This window comes from Megascapheus bottae, chromosome 4 (assembly GCF_031878675.1).
Source record: "Megascapheus bottae isolate mThoBot1 chromosome 4, mThoBot2.hap1, whole genome shotgun sequence".
In the NCBI taxonomy this organism is placed as follows: Eukaryota; Metazoa; Chordata; class Mammalia; order Rodentia; family Geomyidae; genus Megascapheus; species Megascapheus bottae.
The window spans coordinates 15,698,417-15,720,623 of NC_143512.1; the positions used below are offsets into that span (position 1 = coordinate 15,698,417).

The window sequence follows — 22,207 nt, forward strand, 5'->3', positions numbered from 1 at the left end:
GCTATTCAATCTGAGAACCTTGCTTAGAAAGTGGCTGTCATGACAGGGGACAGGGATGAGCTATGGCATCCACACATTGATGTGGAGATCTAGCTTTCCAACAATATGCCCTTTGAAGCCTGCTGAACTCCCAGGAACCCCACCTGAATCCAGTGTTCACCAAGCCATGCTAAACACTAGGTGCCAATTGGAGGGTCCAAGGCCAAAGGCAGCCTGGTATGTCACACGTGCTGCCCTGCTCTACAGGACTTCTCTTACCAAACACTAGCTCAAAGACAAAGTATGGGAGGGGCACCTGGGTTGCTTGCATACCTTTGCTATGGTAAATAGTGCTGCAGTACACATCCTTGTGCTAGTGGCTTTAGTATGTCCTTGTTTTTGCAAGATTGGGTAAATGCCAAGTAGTGGAATTGCTGGGTAATAGGGGAGCTCTATGTTTCGTCTTTTTTTTTTCCCAGTCCTGTGCTTAGCCTCAGGACCTGAGAACCATCCTTGGGTTCTTTATTTTCCTGAAGGCTAGGGCTCTACCCAGTGAGCCTCAGCACCATTTCTGGCCTTTTTCTATATGTGGTACCAAGGAATCGCACCCGGGGCTTCCTGGGTGATACCAAGCATTCTACCACTATGCCATACTCCCGAGTCCAGAGTTTCCACTGTTGAGAAACCACCATACTGCTTTCCACAGTGGTTGAAAGAGTTTTCACTCCCACCAGCTGTGTAGTAGTGATCCCTCCTGACCACATCCCCGCCAGCATCTGTTGTTATTAGATTTCTGGATCATGGCCATTCTAACTGGAGTGAGGTGGAATCCCCGAGTTGTTTCGATTTGCAGTTCTTTAGGGCCTGAGATGGTGAGCATTTCTTCATGTGCCTAGAGGCCATTCATATTTCTTCTTCAGAGAAGTCTCCGTTCAAGTCTTTGGCCCATCTTTGAATGGGATGGTTGTTTCTTTGAAGATTCCTTTTGGAGAGATTCCATTTCTTTTAGCTCTAGATATATTTTAGATAGGAGGCCTTTTGTTGTATGGCTAGTGAAGATCTTCTCCCACTCGGTGGGCTTTCTATTTAACTTGCCATACTAAAGCTCTGCAGTTTACTGCAGTAGCATTCGTCCAAACTTGCTTTAACTTGCTGTGTTTCTGGTTCTTTATTAGGAATGTTTCAACTTTCGCCAAGGAGACCTAGTGTATCTCCAATTCTTTTTGTATAGTTTTCAGGATATCTGCCTTTCCCTCAAGGTCTTTGATCCATGTGGGGTTAATCCTGGTGCATGGTGACATAGAAGGATCCAACTTTAGTTTTCTGCAGGTGTTTATCCTGTTCTGTCAGTATCATATGTTGAAGAGGCTGTTGTTCTTCCATTCTGCTTTTTGGTTCCCTTATCAAAGAGTAGGTGGATATAGGTCATAAAGACAACATTTGCGGTGTGTGTGTGTGTGTGTGTGTGTGTGTGTGTGTGTGTGTGTGTTTGCACGCGCACGTGCTCGCTTACCTGCACATTAAACCTCTCTATACACACTTCAAAGTTTAACTATCAGGTTTCAGTTTCTTGGGTTTTCTGTATCTTGCTTTACTTATGAAATGAAGCTCTTTGGATATTTTACCAACTGTTAGAGTTCTGAGCAGAGCAAAGAGAACCCTAGACGTCTCCCTACCCCATTTCTCTCCCTCATCAGTCTGTTTCATAGGGACCTTTGCATGGGTAATCGTCGATACTTTTCTACAAGAGGAATGTGACCCGGCCTGTGAGTATTTAAGGATATATTAATTTAGTTAATATGTTCTCAGCTTTCAGTTGTTTCAGTAAAACTGCTATTGCTGTCAGTACTCTAGTGGCTTAAGGCATTTGAGGTGTAGCGGATAGTGCTTCATGGCCAGAGGAATAGGAACATTCACTCTGTCCCAAATTACCAGCAAAAGTCTGGCTGGAGTCATGGTTCAATTGGCAGGACCCCAGCCAAGCAAGCAAGTTGAGCAAGCTGGATGCCATGAGTTCAACCTCCAGTACTGCCAAAAAGAAAAAAATAAAGTTACTACTTAAGTAACAGCACTTTTAAGACCAAGTAAGAAGGCATCCTGTATGAATGTATAACATTCATTGTTTTCTTTTTTCAATATAGCGGTCTTATTATACAGGCTAAGGTGACCCTGAACTGTTGATCATCTTACCTTACTCTTCATGCTGGGATTACAGGCATCTACAACAACTGTGCCACTTGGAAGTTAACTTTAGATACATGCTTTTTCTTTTTTGAACATGACAGGAGAATGATTTGATTGATTCAGCACCTCAGTGGAAAGCTGTATTCAGGAGACAAAAGGAAAAAAATCAAGGGGATCCCAACAACAGGTGATCCAGACACAGATCACGCTCATATGTGCCACGTTTCATACCTTCAAACCCTAGCTTGAAGTAGCACATGGGTGCTCTGGCCTTCCAAGGAGTTTAGTTCAGCCCCATTGCTTATTTGTCACATGTACTGTCTTACGTTTCTGGCATTCATGAACTGTAGTTGAAGCCTCTGGAGCTCTGCCAAAACAAAATGTCAGAGAAACAAGGCTGTCAAAACCACATATTTTGTGTATTATTTTAAAAAAAGATGTAGACATCCAGCTGGATAAATAGAAATAGGCTCCTTTGTTCTGAAGCCTGGTTGTTCATAAAGTACCTATTGCTCCTCTCAATTCCAGTGTGCAGAGTTCTCTCAAGTCTTGTTCCAGACTGAGCCTGATGTGAATGTCTTCCCATCAAATTAGCATTTGTGAGCAGCAGTCAGCCAGTGATTCATTACACCCCAGGGTTGGGGCTTGCATGCCTCTCCTTGCTAGGCAATGCCATGTGTTAGCACAATTACCCCATAATAGTGATGCCACCCATCCCTCAAATTAATTTTAAGTTGATAAATTGTGTGTGTGTGTGTGTGTGTGTGTGTGTGTGTGTGTGATGTTCTATGCATCATGATTTGGGCCCCACACAGCTGTTTGATTTGAGAAAGCATACCTTTGTTTCAAATGAGTTGAGACTAAGTGCAGATCCCAGTGTGATTCTCAGTGGGTGGTTAGGTGTGTGGTGTGTGGCTTTGTGGGGAGGACAGAGTTCAGCAGGGGTGGGATGCTAGGATGCTAGGATGCTAGGATGCTGAAACAAACCAGTCAGGTCCATCCAGAGGTCTGAGAGAGCTGGGCAGGAGAGTTTTAAGTCAGGCTAACAGAGGCCAGGAAGCTCCCAAGGCTACAATCCAGGAACCTGAGTGCTGTGGGACCCAAAGGAGGATGCATACCTTTGAATTAGAACTTCATACACACTGTGCTTGTAGAAGTAGTGTATCAGAGTGAGCCACTAAGCACCATATACCATTATAGCTGTATTTATCAGCCAGTAATGATTCTACTAGGAAATCAATTAAACCATTGATTTAGAACAGTTCAAAGGCCTTTTGTCTTTTTAAGCTAATATTATTTTACTATAAGTCCTTTATGTATTCTGGACATAAGTTCTTTGTTTTTTCAGATGCATGGACATATATTGTAAATATCTTTTTCATGCCAATACTAGGACTTGAACTCAGGGATGCATACTCTCACTTTGCCTTTTCTGTTCTATTCTTTTCTTTTTCCTTTTTCTTAAGTTGGGCATTCTACCAATTGAGACACACTTCTACTTAGAGCTTTTTTCTGGTTTATTGGAGATAAGATTCTCATGGACTTTTCTACCTGGACTGGCTTTAAACCACAATCCTCAGATCTCAAACTTCTTGAATAGCGAGGATGACACGATTGTGAGCCACCACCTGCACCCAACTAAAGAATGCATTTTGTTATTACCAGTCCTGGGGTTGAACTAAGGGCCTGAGCGCTGTCCCTGAGCTTCAAAAGTAACACTCTACACATGAACCACAGCACCACTTCCAGCTTTTTTCTATGTATGTGGTACTGAGGAATTGAACCCAGGGATTCTTGCATATTTAGCACTCTACCACTAAGCCACCATCCTAGCCCTCTTTTTTGGATGGTGATTTTGAACGGAGACCCTCGTAAGTGCTAAGCAGGTGCTGTACTACCTGGACAATGCCCCAAGCCCTCTTTTGTTTTTGTAATTTTCATATAATGTCTTGTGAATTTGATCTATGATGAGAATTCTTCATTTCTGTGAATCTGGATTTTCAGAGATGTGCCATGACACCTAGTCCTTATTTATTTTTTAATTTAAAGGATATTTTCCTTTCTCAAGATTACAAAGATAGTCTCCTATCTTTTTCTAGCAGCTTCTAGATTTTGTTCTTATATTCATATCTAGAATCATTTCCTGTATGTATATTATCTAGAAAGTGAGAGGTCCGTTTTAGGTATTTATTTGGTTGTATCAGACTGTCTGTTGCAAAGACCATCTTCATTGAAATACTGTAGAGCCTTCATTGAAAATCAGTTGGCAACCTGTGTGTGAGCCAATTTTGTTTTATTTATCCCTTTGTCCATCTCTAAGCCACAATGTTGTCTTGGGTACTGTAATTTGTAGTAACACTTGAATCAGGCAACCCAAATTCTCCAACTTCATTCTTTTTCATGAGAGGTTTGAGCCATTGTAATTAGGTCTTGTGTGTATGTGTGTGTGTGGGGGGAGGGAATGGACACTTTTTGCTGAAGGCTGGCACTTTGCCTCTTGAGCCACAGTACCACTTCTGGCTTTTTCTGTGTATGTGGTTCTGGGGAATTGAACCCAGGGCTTCATGCATGGTAGGCAAGCATGCTACCACTGGGCCATGCTCCTGGCCCTCCTTGTGTTTTTATATAAAATTTTTATCCAAGACTACAGGTTTTAAATTAGGGTTATTAGTAATTTCAGAGCGCAGTTTGAGAAAATCAGTATCTTATCCATCCATTTATTTAACTGATTTCAGTAGCATTTTACAGTTATAGCAAGTACTGTGTTTTGTAATACTTTGTTAAATTTAATTCAAGACATTTAGTATTTTACTTATATATTTATTTATTTATTTATTTTTGCCAGTAGGAGGGTATGAACTCAGTTCTTCAAACTCTCACATGAGTTTTTGCCCACAGATTCTGTTCTAACAGTTGAACCATATCTCCAGCTTGGGTTTTTGCTGTGTAATTAGAGATGTAGTTTTGTAGACTTTTTGGTCTGAGCTAACTTTAACCTCAATCCTCCAGCTCTGTCTTCTGAGCAGCTTGGATTACCGGCTGGGAGGGTGGCAATCCTAAATATGAAGTTCTTTTTGATCTAGAATTTGTAGTCTTAAATTTTCCCCAGTTATTTTTAGTATATAGAAAAACATAGACATGGTTGTCCTTGTGAAATCAGAACACCGAGAAAGAAACCTGAGGCAGGAAGATTGTGAATTTGAGTGCAGTCTAGGGCTACATAATGAGTACCATGCCAGCATAGGTGACATGCAAAGTCAGCCACTCAAAACACAACAAATAAAAACAAACAAAAAACCTTCTGTAGTATCTTGCCACACTGCAACTTTGTTAAATTTACTTAACTGTAGACACCACACATGTGGGACCATTATTTTGTGAATTTGCTACAGTTACAATCACATTTTACCACAAACAGTGGTAAATTGATTTGAAACCTTAACCTTTTTTTAACTTAATTCTGTGTTTTAATTGTAATTAATAGGAGGATTACCTTATATTCGCCAGATAGAAGGTGCATTACTTAAAAAACATGGATACCCCTTCTCATGTTTTTGTCCCCATTTCCCTGCCCCTACCTCCTCCCCTCATCTTGTTTCTCCCCTTCCCTATCCTATTTCAAATAAACAAATAAACATACATACAATATACCAGATAACAAGGGAAGATACTGTAACAATCTGAGAATAACCAAGGGACAACAAAAGAGATGAGAAATAACACAGTAAATTAAGAACAACAATCATATATTATCTAGCTCTTATTTCCATAACCTGGAGGTCCCTTCATTTAGCCTCATTGTATATAGCCTTATGTATCTAGGTTTTGTGCTATTGTAAACCTCTGCTAGGAGAGTCCAAGGTTTATACTAATTATGACAAATGAGGGAAACCATTGGGCCTATGTTCCTTTGATTCTGGCTTTCTTCACTTAATATGATTTTTTCCCAAGTCTTTCCATTTCCTTATAAATGGGGTGATATCGTTCTTTCTGATGGCAGCATAGAATTCCATTGTGTATAAATACCACATCTTGTTGATCTAGTCATATACTGAGGGGCATCTGGGTTCGTTCCATATCTTTCTATTAAACCTTTACCTTTTCTTTCTTTTTCTACCCTTTTGTACTAGCTAGCTCCTATAGCAAACTGAATTATGATGTAGAGCAGGCGTCATGGTAGAAAGCAGATATTCCTAGCTTGTTCTCCCTTATGGGGATGAATATTGAGGAAAATCTCTTCTGTTCCTCTTAGACTCGATTAGTGGAGTTAGTGAAGAGGTGTGCGTCTGTGTGTCTGTGTGTGTGTGTGCACACGTGCTGGTCCTAGGGCTTGAACCAAGGGCCTGGGCAATGTCCCTGAGATTTTTTTGCTCAAAAGTAGCACTCCATTTGAACCACAGATCCACTTGTGGCTTTTTGGTAGTTTATTGGAGATAGAGAGTCTTTCTTGCTCTGGCTGGCTTTGAACTGTGATCCATAGATTTTAGCCCCCTGAGTAGCTAGGATTACATGTGTGAGATAACATCACCCAGGGCAATGAAGAGTTTCTATCTGAAATGAGTTTTGAATATTGTCTTTTTATACCTGCTGAAGTGTTTGCATTTGCATTTTTCTTCTTTATTTTGTTACTGGAAGGATTGTACCGAGTCAGTTTTTGAATCATATGTGCTAGCTTTTTTGTACATTGCTATATTCTATTTGCTGTTTTAAAATAGTTTTACTTTTTTTGGTAAGATTTGCTAAGGGCTTGTCAATTTTGTTAATTCTTTCAAAGAGCCAACTCCTTGTTTTGTTGATTCTTTCTTAATAAGGACCAAGAATCACAACAAATCAGAGAAAGGCTGGATAAGTGGGACTGCATTAAACTGCAGAGCTTTTGTGTGGCAAAGGACATAGCTAGTAAACTAATCAGGAAGCCTACAGAGTGGGGAAGATCTTCACCAACCAAACAACGGACAAAGGCCTCATATCTAAAATATATCAACAACTCAAAAAATTCAATCACTCCAAAACTAACCTCCAAAGTAACAACCATCCCATTAAAAAATGGGCCAAAGACTTAAAGACAGTCTTCTCTGAAGAAGAAACAAAAATGGCCTATAGACACATGAAGAAATGCTCAACACATCTGGTCATAAAAGAAATGCAAATCAAAACAACTCTAAGATTCCACCTCAATCCAGTTAGAATGGCCAGGATCAGGAAAACGAATGACAACAGATGCTGGAGGGGATGTGGCCAGGAGGGATCACTACTACACTGCTGGTGGGAGTGCAAACTCGTTCAACCACTATGGAAAGCAGTGTGGCAGTGCCTCAAAAGGCTAAACATAGAACTCCCCTATGACCCAGCAATTCCACTACTTGGCATTTACCCAACCATCCAGAAACAAGGACATACTAAATCCACTAGCACAACAATGTTCATGGCAGCACTATTCACCATAGCAAAGATATGGAACCAACCCAGATGTCCCTCAGTTGATGAGTGGATCAACAAGTTGTGGTATTTGTACAGAATGGAATTCTATGCTGCTGTCAGAAAGAATGACATCGCCCCATTTGTTAGGAAATGGAAAGACTTAGAAAAAATCATATTAAGTGAAGCAAGCCAGACTCAAAGGAACTTAGGCTCAATGGTTTCCCTCATTCGTCAAAATCAGTAGAAACCTTGGGCTCTACTAGAAGAGATCTGCAATAGAGCAAAATCTTGATACATAAGGCCATATAGAATGAAGCTAATTGAAAGGACCTCTAGGATATTGAAACAAAAGCCATATAACGAATGATTGTTGTCCTTAATGTACTATGTTGTCTCTCATCTCCTTTGCTATCCCTTGGTTATCTCATATTGGTATAGTATCTCACTTTGTTATGTGATATATTGAATTTATTTGTATTTGGATATTTGAAATTTGATAGGGAAGGGGGGAAAACTAAGACGGGAGGGGGGTGTGGGGGGGAGGGAAATGGGTACTAAGACATGTGAAAGGGTATCAATGTATGTGAATTAATGCACCTTCTATCTGGCAAATATCATGTAACCCTTTTACTAATTACAATAAAAAATTTTAAAAAAATAAAATAGTTTTACTTTTTATAGAAAATATTGGTCCATAATTTTCTTGTAATATTTTTTCCTTGTCATTTTGGTAACAGTTACCCCACAGCTTTTTCTTCTTAATGTTTAAATATTTTTTTATAATTCACTAGCGAAACCATCTCTGGATTTTTCTTTATGGGATATTTTAAATCACAAACTCTTTTTCATTCACACATGACACTTCATATTTCCTACTTGTTATGTCTAGGTTGCGATGATTTATGTTCGTAAAAGAATTGAGGTACTTGCGTCGAGGTCTTCACAAAGGCTGCTTCTCTTGACCGTTCTTGTTCCACTGCCTAGTTTAATTTACATTTTCCTGACTCTTTCCTCCCAAGCTTCAGTTCCACCCTGGTCAGCAGCCTCCATCTCTGACCTCTGTGTTCCTCAGCTCCCAAGACTGCTGCTGAGTCCTGAGCCGCACCTCCCCAGCACTGCAGCCTAGATGCCCCAGGCAGAGAGCTGGAGAAGTAGGACTGGCCTTATGCTTCCTTTCTCTCACAAATCCTGTCTGCCTGGTTCCTGAACACACTTGTGTGTGCTCTGTATGTGGCGAACTTAGTCAGGACGAGAGGTTCATCTGATGCTACTTACTCCATGGTGGCCAGAGGAAAGCTCTTTCTTCCCCTTCCACTAGCAGATGTTAATTGTAGAAAATGATGGGTTTCATGTTGACATGTACATGTTCATAACGGACGTTGATCCTATCCATTCTTTTACCCTGTGGTATTCTCTCTCTATTCCCCTACTGGCTCCCTGAGAAATATTCTTTTGAAGTAAATACATATCTATGAGTTGAGAATAGCTTCTATTTGATCAACTGATATCAGAGAAGAATGGTATTTAAAGTCTATTTTTTTTTTGGTACCAGGGATTGAACTCAGGACCTCATGTTTGCTGTGTGGGTAGCCATGCCACTTATTGAGATATGAAGGAATGAGCTGAGGATGTGAGGGTGGAAGTGGGGGAACCAAATTTCTGTTTAATTATTTTGAGATACCAAGTAGACAGTCAAATGGAAATGTTATGCGAACAACTTTGTAGAAGTATTATCTCAGCTAGGCACTAGTGGCTCAAGTTTTTAATCCTAGCTGCTCAGGAGGTTGAGATCCAAATATCAAGATTCAAAACTAGCCAAGGGGAAGTGGCACTGTGAGCAAAAGAAGCTCAGGGACAGCCCCAAGACCCTGAGTTCAAGCCCCAGGGAAGAGGAGAAATACCTGAGAAAAGTACTCAAAAAATGTTCTTTGCAGAAAAATACATCAATCTGGTATGTATAAATTATGTGTATTATATATATCATACCTTCAGTATGTGTGTATTTGGCATCTAGGATAATATAGTGAGCTATGTGTCTCTCCATTACGCCCGTGTTCTTAAATTGCTGCTTTACTGTGTTTGAATCTCTCATATAAAATTAGCCCGTGAAGGCCAGAATGTAATAATTATTCATTCATTATGCTCTTTTCTATCCCAAGTAGTTAGAAAAGTATATTCATTAGTAAGTACTTGAGACATAATGTATGAAATACAAAACCTCCTATCCTATAAAGCATTCATCAGCAACATGATTGGATCTTGTCTGGTAAAACATTAAGAAGTTGTAGTACTATCTGGTACGGTTTTCAGGTTTATATACAAGAAGGAATAGGAGATGCACTAGGTCTCCTTGGCACAGGTCGAAACTTTCTCAATAAGGAACAAGGATCACAACAAAGCAGAGAAAGGCTGGTACGTGGGACTGCATTAAACTGTAGAGCTTCTGTAAGGCAGAGGACATAGCTAGTCAATTAATTAGGAAGCCTACAGAATGGGAGAAGATCTTCAGTAACTATACAACGGACAAACGTCTCATATCTAAAATATATCAACAGCTCAAAAAAATTGAATCACTCCAAAATTAATCTCCAAAGTAACAACCATCCCCTTAAAAGATGGGCCAAAGACCTAAAGAGAGTCTTCTCTGAAGAAGAAATAAAAATGGCCTATAGACACATGAAGAAATGCTCGACATTTCCGGTCATAGACGAAATGCAAATCAAACCAACTCTAAGATTCCACTTCACTCCAGTTAGAATGGCCAGGATCAAGAAAACTAATAACAGATGCTGGAAGGGATGTTGCCAGGAGGGATCACTATTACACAGTTGCTGGGAGTGCAAACTCGTTCAACCACTGTGGAAAGCAGTATGGCAGTTCCTCAAAAGACTAAACATAGAGCTCCCCTATGACCCAGCAATTCCACTACTTTGTATTTACCCAACCATCCAGAAACAAGGGCATACTAAATCCACCAGCACAAAGATGTTCACTGCAACACTACTTATCATAGCAAAGATATGGAACCAACCCAGATATCCCTCAGTTGATGAGTGGATCAACAAGATGTGGTATTTATGCAGAATCAAATTCTATGCTGCTGTCAGAAAGAACGACATTGCCCCATTTGTAAGAAAATGGAAAGACTTATAAAAAAGCATATTAAGTGAAGTAAGCCAGACTCAAAGGAACTTAGGCTCAATGGTTTCCCTCATTTGTCATAATCAGTAGAAACCTTGGGCTCTCCTAGTAGAGATTTACAATAGAACAAAATCTAGAGACAATAGGCCAAATAGTATGACACTAAATGTAAGGACTTCCAGGAGAAGAAAACAAAAGCCATATAATGTACTATGTTATCTCTCATCTCTTTTGCCATCCCTTGGTTATCTCATATTGTTACAATATTTATATGTGCTTAATAAGTTATTTGAAATTTGATTAGGGAAGGGGGAAATCAAGATAAGTGGGGGGAGGGTGGGAGGGAAATGGGGACCATGTCTTGACAAAGGGTATCAATGTTTGTGAAGTTATGCACCTTCTATCTGGTGAATATACTGTAACCCTTCTATTAATCACGATAAAAATTATTTAAAAAACAATAAATGTATGAAATAAAAAAACTGACCAATCCTTTCTGGTCTGTTCTCAGACGGCAAATAAGATGTTTAAGTCTGTAGATGTAAAGTCTAAGCACTTTAGGTTATAAATGAAGCATAGTTGCAGAGATGTGTTTTCCTTATCTATAGGAGGAGCCCCGATGTTCAAGCAAAAGAAGAGTTATGGAAGCATATTCAGTGAGTATTGGGGTCTTTACTTCCTTGTTCTAGATACAGGGAGTTTTAATGCAATCCCAAGAAGAGCCACTGAGAGGCAGCTTCGGTCTGCAGCTTACCAGTGGGCTACTGTGTGCTGTCCAGGCCTATGGCAGGGTCCTAGGCGCAGCAGCCCAAGAAAGCAGCTCCACATAACTCCTTTCTGATGTCACTTACCTCATCCATAAATGAACCTCTAACATTCCCACAGCTTATAAATAATACCAAGGAAAACCAGTCCAGAAGGAAACGAACACCTCTACCACAGGGAAAACAAGCAGGTCTGTTGTAGAAAACAAGGGATGGCAAAAGTGTACATGTAGACAAACTAAAGAAAGCAGAAGAGAGCGTCTTTCTTTAGTTTGTCTGCATGTACAGAACTACCTGAAGGGTTTCTTTCTGTTTTTACTTAAACACATTCTAGGTTTTTTTTTCTTTTCTTTTCTTGCCAGTGCTGGGGCTTCTACTCAGGGTCTGGGCACTGTCCTTGGGCTTTGTCAGAGCTATCACTCCACCACTTGAGCCACAGAACCATTTCTAGCTTTTTCTGTGTATGTGGTACCCAGGAATCAAACCCAGGATGTCATGTATGCTAGCCAAACACTGTACTGTTAGGCCAAACTCCCAGCCCAAAACATTCTAGTTTTTTCATTCATACCCCCCACTTACATTTCAGAACAAGATTATAAAGGGAAAAGACATATTTTGAAAGATATCAGTATGTATATATTGACATGGCAGCATTTTCTTTCATGATTATTCCCTTCCAGAAAGGAATTGGTTGACCCATCTGGATTGTCAGAAGAGCAATTGAAAGAGATTCCTTACACTAAAATAGAGTGAGTATGGTCATTGAAAATATTTTCATTAATGTTTTATTAATGCCAAGGGAGAAGTTCATTTTTCCTTTTCAGTTGTGTTCCTTGTAGTGCTTGAATTTCTATATTTTAACAGAAGAAATGAATATGGACTAAGTGGTAGTAGCTCACTGTAATTCTAGCTTCTCAAAGGCTGAGATCTAAAGATTGCAGCTCAAAGGTGGCCTGGGCAGGAAAGACCATGAGGCTCTTTAACGCTAATGAACCACCCAAACAGCTGGAAGTGGAGCTGTGGACTTTTCATTGTAGGTTGGCTTTGAACCTAAGTTCTGTGGATCTCAGCCTAAGTACAGATGGTGTAGCCCACCAGAGCTTGGCAAGATTGAACTCTTCATGGGAGGGTAGTAAAAAGCAGACAGGAGAATGATGAATGCTTTCTGATAGGAATGAGATCCTATTTTGACTTCATTGTATATTTATCTTCCATACTCCGGAAGAGAGTTTAACTAAAATTTAGATTGGTGGTTAAATACTCACATGTACTGAATTAAGATTGGTGGTTAAATACTCACATGTACTGAATTTAGATTGGTGGTTAAATACTCACATGTACTGAATTTAGATTGGTGGTTAAATACTCACATGTACATGCAAATATTCCAAACAGCTCTTGTTTCATGGATAGCTGAGGAAATACTATTATTATTATTATGATATCATGAAGTTTAAGTCACCAAAGTCTTTCAGCCTGTAAGAAGTCATTTTGCAGTTTTAGTATTCAGAAAGAATTTTGAATCATCCTGATTTATTTTTTCTCTGATTGTTTGCTTTCTCTTCTTTTTTTTCTTTCCTTTCCCTCCCTCCCTCTCTCCCTCCCTCCCTCTCTCCCTCCCTCCCTCCTTCTCTCCTCCTCCTCCCCACCTCATTCTTCTTGTTTCTTCTTGAGGACTCAGGCTGACCCAGTCTGCATCAGGCATTCTCATTCATCAAGAAGTTACCGCCAGTATTGAAGGTCCCAGTGTTCAGATGGGGAGAAATCACTTCTCTCAGAAGTGAAGTAAGTGGGCAGGACTAAATACAGTAGCCTGTGGTTCCAAAACAGCCTTTTTTCAATGAGAGAAATAGCCCTCTTTCACTTAAGTTCTGAGTCTAGCTAGTAACCTATTCTATTTTGTGTGGAAGGGCGTGGTTATTGGGTTCATATCAGGAACTCACACTTGCAAGGCAAGCACTCAAAACCACGCAAGTCTAGCCTCCAGCCTTTTTTGGTTTTAGTTAAGTTTTTGATAGGGTCTGGGGAATTTTCTCCTTTTGAAGCTGGCCTTGGACCTTGATGCTCCCAGTTTCTACTTTCCAAATAGCTGGGAAGGCAGGCATGAGCCACCATGCCAAGGCTGTTCATTAATTCTGAAACTCTCTTGCAGTTCAAAAACAGATTTGGTACCACCTCTTCCTGTGACTCGATCCTCAGATGCTCAGGGTGCTGGTGGCTCTACAGTTCATCAGGTTAGTAATAATGAAGTTTTAGAAAGTATACTACTGCTGGCAAATTTCAGAGGCTTCTTGTGCTTTGGTGCATTCCGTTTGGTAGGTAATCGATCATTAAGTATACCCTGAGATTCTTTCTTTTCTTGATGGCACTGGGATATGAATTCGGGGCATGGGCTTGGTAGGCAAGTGCTCTGCGACTTGAGCCATGCTTCCAAGATTCTATGTGTTAAAGACCATCTACAGGAAAAAGAGAAGGAAGGAGTGTGTGATGAAGAGGCAGTAGATGGAATCATGTAAAGCTAAAGACAGTACAAGGCCTAAAGTGATCTGACATTAAGATAATGCCTAAATTATGGGCAATTTGAAATGAAGAAACAATACCTTTTACCTCATTTCCCTGTGCCAGTAGTGACACTTGAAGTTACGCGCTGTGTCTTCTTAGCTTTTTGCTCAAGGCTGGCACTCTACCACTTGAGGCACAGCTCCACTCCCAATTTTTGGTGGTTAACTGTAGATAAAAATTGTATAGACTCTGCTGCCCAGGCCAGCTTTCATCCATGACCTTTAGATCTCAGCCTCCTGAGTATCTAGGAATACAGAACCACTGGTGCCTAGTTTCAAGTATTTTTCAAGCCAGAGAAACAAAGTCAAAATGGGGACAGATGTTATTGTTAACAATGGCAGACAGAAGAATTACTCAAATCCGAATCTATTTTTCCCTTCAAAAGGAGGTATGTACATCCTTGAAATTGGGTACAAATATGGTTAAAGACAACCGAAGGACATAGTGTCTAGCTGCCTTAACATAATCAATTTAACGCTCCTGAATTCGGTCTCAGAGAGCCTTGAATGTCATTCTGCAGGGTTTGACATTATTCTCACGGCAGAAGTTTAATAAGATGATATGAACTTAAAGACAGTTGGATGAACTTATAGATGCAGAAGTTGACATTTATGATTGGCTAGTGCCAGCCTGTCATTGTGCGGTTTTCATCCCATTATGAATCCTGTAGAGAAGCCAATTAAAACTACTGTGTCTCTCTCATAAAAACATGTTAGCTATGCAGTTTTATACATTATAAACTTGGGAGTTCATACATTACCTACAAAGCTGTTATGCTATTTTCCATTGCCCTGCTCCTTTCTTATCAATTACTTGATTATTATGTGCCAGATTATTGGGCAGTACCCTGTGGTACTTGTTGGGAAGTGAAAGAAGAGAGATGTGGGCAGAGGTACAAGCTAAACTGTGTAGCTCAGTCCCCTAATGGGATCTTATGGGAAGCTCTGGAGCTTCAGTCATCCTGTCTTGAGCTAAGGAGGTTGTTGTGGCTGAGGGCTGTTTTTGGAAGGCTCGTGGGATTGGATAGGGTGGATCTCAAATTGGAGCTGTGTAGCAAACCAGAATTTCCAATAATCCCAGCCCGGAATGGAAATCTGAGCAACACACACAGATTCTATAACAATGCATGTGATTTATCAGCATCACTGAAGAATTTCAAAAATGGCAGATTAGGCCAGGAGCATGTCCTAGTGGTAGAGCGCGCCTAGCATACATGAAAATAGCTAGAAGCAGTGCTGTGGCTCCATGGTAGAGCACTAGCCTTGAGAAAGCCCAAGGACAGTGCTCAGGCCCTAAGTTCAACGCCCCCCCTCCGCCCCCCAAAAAGCAAATTATACAGAATAAATAGCTCTCATTTTGCTGTATGCAAGTCTAGAGCATCTTCTGTCAGCTGTGGTGATCCTAAGCCTGCTTTCAAATGAAACAGCTATCCACTGAGCACTGCAGGGAGTGGTACCCACCAGCTGAGCAGTCAGTACATCCTGGTGGATCACTTCATCTACTCTACTGCCCCAATAACTAGTGTCTTGCTTGTAAATAATTAATATTGTACACATTCTGTCCTTTTACAAAAACTACTTGGTGACTCTAGCATACACATGTAAAAATGTTTTCTTTAAGAAAAGAAATGGGTCCAAAGACAGCCTGATTGAAGCAAAACCTCATCCTATCTACATGCAATCTGACTGGAAAGCACACAGCAAAAACAGTGAAAACTGTTCAAGCTGCCCACCTCAAGATAGAGACTTGATCGTAATGAAGAGGCAGGACTGGGCTGGGAAGGGTGTATCACGGGTACTTCTCAAACTGTGAATTAGCTAACTATTCGAGTATCTTGGACTTTTTGTCTCCAGGGTTTTCTCTCAAACTACTGCCTCTGCTCTAGTGTGTAGTTACACTCTTCCTTTTAGTCATCTGGGCTACAGTAAACAATTCCCTCTACTTTTCATTTCACTTTTGGCCACTTTGCAACCTCAGACCTACCTACAACCTCTACCCCAGATCGGATTTATGCCTGAGGCCTTATGGTTCATTTCTGTTCTGGAGCTGCTTGTATCACAAGAAAATTGCTGCCTCACAGCTACATTTGGGGCCAGTAAGCTTGTGGTAAAACATCCTTGTTTAACTGGTCCAAGCCAGACTAAATCCTACCTGCCCTGGTCTGTTATTTCCTGCTATAATAAAGCCCAAACCCTAAGTGGTCTAACCTTTTCTACCCATCTCTTCAGACTTACCACCCTCAGCCCCTGTAATAGCCAGCTATCTTACAAAAGGGAAGAACAGCATAAGCCATAGAAGGGGCTAATTTTCCTTGCCCCTACTATCCTAAAAGGTATCTTTTTAGGCCCAACCTGACTAGCTAGCTCATGCTTCTGACTCAGATGACATGACAGAATTCATCTCACAAAGAAAACTTTGACATATTTCTTCACCAGCTATATATCCTTCCAGAGGAGCTATGTTTTAGGGATTGTTTCCAGCTCTTAGTACAGTGCTTTGCACTCAATTCTAGCTGCTCAGGAGCCTAAGATTGGAAGGTTGTGGTTTGAAGCCAGCCTGGGCAAAAAAGCCCCTGAGAATCTATAATCTCCAATTAACCAAAAAACAGCTGGAAATTAAGCTGTGGCATAAGTGGCTGAGCAGTAGTCTTGGGCACTAAAACCTTAGGAACACTGTATAAACTGTGAGTTCAAACTCTTGAATGGTGCACAGAAAAAGAAAAATACCGAATGCACATACAACCACCCCAGCGAATATAGTAAAGCACACACAGGAGTTAAACCATGAGGTAGCTAGTGTAATTATTTGCAAGAAGAAAACCTTGTTAGTAGTGATCTCAAGGCTATCAGACATGCGGATGAGACTTCAGAAAGATTTGAAGTTACTGGTCATAAAGATTGAACCTTCCCTTAGAATTTTCAGTAACAGAAGACTGTTTTATGGTGAATAAAAGACTTAAAACACAGGTGTCAAACATTAAAACATTTATTCATAAACTGTCTTGAACGTATAGTCGAGCATGCTGGATAGGCATTTATGTGTTCTGTGCAACTTCCGAAGATCAAACACCTAAAATCCTCACCATGGACGGCCTAAAAGAAAAAAGCAACAACTTTTGAAAACATGTGCCACATCTTTACTAGACAGTGCATGCTTCTTTACCAAAAAAGTTAACACTATTACTGCATTCAGCTCTGAATACCAACACACCTTTACATTTAGCCAATGAGAACGAATCTAAGCTATCTAGAAAGCCCCCATTTTGTGTTATTTCTTTCCTACACCATTTTATTTGCTAACTTTGGGGCAGATGTACTAACGATGAACCACAATATTGAAAAATCGCTCCCCCCCCCTCCCCGTGCAACTCCCTTATCACCTTACCTGAAGTGCCACATGGTTTTCAACCAGGACAAGTCTCCTCGAGCACTCATCTTTCACCTGGAGAAAATTTAGTTCAAACTGGTTAAGGGAACCACACACCAAACGCGGGCCATCTCAGAGACCACTTATACATGCAGATGAACATAAAAGCGCGCACTGTCGCTTGTGCAGCTCCACCACCAAAGATACCAAGAATTTGAGGGCAGGAAAAGGCTGCAAAGCATTTATTTGCGCCTTTTTTGACACCGCATTCACTAGTTCGCGAAGGTGAACGGGCAACACAAAGGCTACCAGGAAAGCTGCCTGGGGCCTGGGCTGCAGCCACGTGCGCGGGAAGACTTGCCTGCCAAGATGGTGGTGTGCACTCACTCACTCTCCCGTCACGTCCGGGCCCAGGAAGCAGGAGTAATGACCGACATCCTCAGCCGCACCTCGGGTGTGGGCCCGGCGGCTGCAGCGGAGGGAAGCGTCCGCACTGGTCCTCCAGGCCGTCCGCCATCGCACGCCAGCGAGCACAGGCCGCAGGCCGCCTCCGGCCCTCCGGGACTTTCTCGGGAGAAAACCGCCGACTTAGGCCCCAGGTTGCAAAGCCGGGCGCCGGGCACGGGGGCTATCCCGGCCAGCGCCCAGGTGTGGAAGGCCTGAGGGAACACACCGGTCCAGACGCGCTGGCGCACAGCCCCATGGCTGCCACTGAGAGGAGGAGAGCCACGCCCCCTTCCCAGAATGCTCTTCTAGGCTGGAAGGACCCATCTCCGCAGGGCGCGGGGGAGGCGTGTGCCAGCGGACCGTACCATCTGCCGCCGGACTCTCGCCTGCCGCGGTGAGGCCGGAGGCCACAGGCGCAGGGCGAGCCCAGCGTCCGCAGGCCCTCTGGAAGCCCGAAGCGCGTTTCCGGTTGGAACCATTCTGGTGACAGAAAAAACGTTTTCTTGGGTGTGGTCTGAGCAGCAGGTGCGGCCCAGAGGCCTCAGACTGGAACACCGACCGCGCCGCCCACCGTCTCCAGTGGAGGGACAGTAAGGTCATTCATGAAAACGTTTGTGGTAATGGTTAATGAGGAGGACACAGAAAACACAAATAGGGAAGGAAAACCCGAGAGCTGGCCCGACTCCGGGGCCGCGCCTGGGTAATCCTGGCTACTCAGGAGGCTGGGACTTGAGGATCAGGGTTCGAAGCCAGCCTGGGAGACGCTTCTCTCCAATTAACCAACAGAAAGAGAAAGGCCAAAGTGGCGCTGAGGCCCCGGGGTAGAGAGCTAGCCTTGAGTGACACAGATCCAGGAGAGCGCCCAGGCAGGAGCAAGCGCGCGCGTGCGCACACGAGCGGGCCTGCAGCTCAGCGGTTGGAGGCCCTGGGTCTTAACACGAGTACCGTTATAAACAAAGAAGGTGTTTCCGGCTGCACTCCAGGCCAGGGAGAGAAGGGGGAGCAGGATTATATTTAAACATGCAAATTAGCTCCTCCTCCTCCTCTTCTTTCTCCTCCTCTTCCTCCTCCTCCTCCTCCTCCTCCTCCTCCTATCTTTCTTTTTCTTTTTCTTCCTCTTCTTTTTATACTCCTCCTCCTCCTTCTTCCTCTTGTCAGTCCTGGGGCGTGTACCCAGGGACTGAGTACTGTCCTTGAGCTTTCTCAAGCCTAGCACTCTACCACTTGAGCCTCCACACCATTTCTGACTTGTTTTTCTATGTAAGTGTTACCAAGGAATCAAACCCAGGACTTGGTTCATGCCAGGCAAGCACTCTAACATTAGGTCACACTCCCAGCCATAGCTACATATTATTTTATTATTTTACAGTGTAATCAATATAAGTCTATCCATAACATGGTTTTTTTGTTTGTTTGCTTTTGTTTTTGTTTTTTTTTTTTTTGGTCCTAGGGCTGGAACTCTGGGCCTAGGCACTGTCCTTGAGTTGAAGAGCTCAAGGCTACCACCCTACCCTTTTAAGCCACAGAGCCACTTCCAGTTTTCTGGAGTCTCACATACTTTCCTGCCCAGGCTGACTTTGAATCACAATCCTCAGATCTCAGGCTCCTGAATAGCTAGGATTACAGGCTTGAGACACCAGTGCCACGTGGGGTTTTACGTTTAAATTCCTGCTAACTCTTAAATTTTTATGCATAATATACTCTGAACACATTTAGTTCACACAAAGCATGTTTCAAATGCTCTCAGTCAGTAGCTGACAAGGCTAGCAATGGAAAGTCTGGAGATGAACTTGGAGCAAAGCTGTGTTTGGGTGGTCATGAAACTTCTGGATTCAAAACCAGGTGCCAGTGGCTCCCCCTTTGAATCCTAGAGATTTGGAAGCTGAGATTTGAATATCACAGTTCAAAACCAACCCTTGGCAGAAAAATCTGCAAAAATTGATCTCTAATTAGCTAGCAAAATAGCTCTCCTAGAGGTATTACTCAAGTGGTAGAGCACCGGACATCAATTTAAAAAAGTAGAGCAAGGGTGTAAGGCCCTGGTAATGGAAAAAAAAAAAGGAAAAAAGAGAAAGGACAATGATCTGGGAACAGCAGGCTGTGGTGATGGTACCTGGCACAGAGCAAGGAATGAAGTGGAAATGTATGAGACAGACAGAAGCAAGACATGCAAGGCTCATAACTGTGAAAGATATTGGGCTTTTATACTGAAATTTTAGAATTATCACCATACAGATAAAGCAGAGGTTATTTTGTTTCTTCCTGTTAAGTGTAATCCTTGCAGAGGAGAAAGGTAGTGAGACAGGCTGTGTGGTTAACAGCAGACTCTCCTAGCTCTTGTAAGTCTTGTTAGAGACTCATCGAAAGACTAGTTCAGCCCTTTTTTTTCTTTTTAGTGCATTTTATTGCTATTATAAAGGTGTTAAAGTTATCTAAGTCAGATAAAGAGTTGGGGATTTTTTTTTGGTTTAGTTTTTGTTTTGTGGGTCATGGGGCTTGACCTGGGTCTGGGCTTGTCCCTGAGGTCTTCAGCTCAAGGCTATCACCTAACCCTTGAGCCAAGGCCCACTTCTCATTTTCTAGAGCTTAAGTGGAGATAAGCGTCTCAGGTCCTTTTGTGCCCAGGCTGGCTTTGAACCTTGATCCTCAGATCTCAGCCTCCAGAGTAGTTAGGGTTACAGATGTGAGCCACCACACCCAGCTTGTACATTTGTTTCTGAGCAACATCACTCCTTCTCCCACTCTTTCCCAGTTTCTCTCTCCCATCCCCACCCACAAGTTGGATAGTTCATGTTCAACATAATGTGCATTGAGTATCACTGTGGCATTGGTTTACCATTTGTCCTTCCATTTCTGTGCCTCCTCTTACACTTCAAAGACAGATAAAGGAACAAACAAGACAAAAAGAAAAAAGAAAAAATGGCAACAAGCAAAAAAACCTCTTGCTTACATTTCCTGGAGTTCCTTTGTGTTCCTCTTCAAAGAATATCCTCCTATCGTGTTACTGTATGACTGCATAGAATCTTAGGTATTTTATCATGTCCCAATGTATTTTTTTGAAAACCACCCAGCATATTTACTTGTAGGTTTATAGGCATGTTCTAGCTACCACTAATGAGTGTGTCTGGCTTACTTACGTTCTAACCAGCATAATTTTTTTGCAGTCCTGGCCTTGAAGTCAGGTCCTGAGCACTGTCCTTGGGCTTCGTCAAAGCTAGAACTCTACCACTCGAGCCACAGCAGCACTTCTGGCTTTTTTCTATGTGTGTGGTACCAAGGAATTGATTCATGCATGCTAGGCACGCACTCTACCATTAGGCCAAACTGCCGGCCCCATTTAGCACAATTTTTTCCAAGTCTTTCCATTTTCTCAGGAACGGTACAATAGAGATCCCCTATGCCCCAGGAATTCCTCACCTGGGCAGTTATCCAATAGAGCACAACCAGGTTCATTGCAGCATTATTTACCATTGCTAAGATATGGACTCAATCTAGATGCTCCCTCAGTGGATGAATAGATCAAGAAAATATGGTGTATATGTATACACAATGCCACTCTACTCATCCATCAGAAAGAATGATATTGCACTGTTGTTTCTTTTAAAAGAAAACAAAAGGAAAAGAAAAAAACATGTCTCATCTGAAGTATAAATTAAATATTGTATAAATTAAATATCTAGAGTTAATATATATTCAGCATAATTCCAAGTTGTTTGGGAAAAATTACAGGAAAGGAAAGAAAATGTAGTATAGCCTAGTGATGATTAAGATGAATATGTTCACATATAATTTCAGAAGATGTGGATTGTCTTCCTTTGGTTAGCAAAAGCTACATAAAATCCCCCGTGCAGCATCAGTGGCGGAAACCTGCCAGAAAGGTGGCCTTGTCCATGAGAGCCATAGGCTAGTGGACTTCCATAAATACAAACTTAACAACAATCCCAACAGGCCCGATGTCAGTACGTAGAATGACCACCAGGTGGCGGTAGAAGACAATCACACACACACACAAAAATCACACAGCTTTAGAATCACATCACACACCCACTTCAATTTGAATGAAATTACAACAAAGTAACCATATTAAGTATAACCATCTGATCTGTCAGGAATTTTTTTAAACCTAGTTTCCATTCTAGATTTTCAGAAATACCACAGATTTTCTTATTAAAATCCTGGTGTGGTTATATAAAAAAGACTTGTTTGGGTAGGTTACTTTGTATACCCCTGAAATGTTCTGCATGTCAGTTCAGACAGGAATGAACATCTCACACTGGCAACTGCCTGGGTACTACAGATATGTATGTCCCGAACCAACTGGGAAAGTAAGGCTGCAGCGGCCT

The 22,207-nt window shown here is 41.8% G+C and overlaps 1 protein-coding gene, 1 long non-coding RNA gene and 1 other non-coding gene across 6 annotated transcripts in view; 1 reads left to right on the forward strand and 2 right to left on the reverse strand.

Annotated features, from left to right (window-relative positions):
- Epb41l4a (erythrocyte membrane protein band 4.1 like 4A) overlaps nt 1-22,207 on the forward strand; it is a 773,501-nt gene that overhangs the window by 413,824 nt on the left and 337,470 nt on the right. The window lies entirely within an intron of this gene.
- Nucleotides 17,021-18,141, reverse strand: LOC150064097 (uncharacterized). Its single transcript, XR_016535236.1, has 3 exons — nt 17,779-18,141; nt 17,436-17,492; nt 17,021-17,143 (listed from the first exon to the last, which is right to left on the reverse strand). It is a non-coding gene; the product is annotated as an uncharacterized LOC150064097 (long non-coding RNA).
- Nucleotides 17,590-17,724, reverse strand: LOC150064098 (small nucleolar RNA SNORA13). Its single transcript, XR_016535364.1, has one exon. It is a non-coding gene; the product is annotated as a small nucleolar RNA SNORA13 (small nucleolar RNA).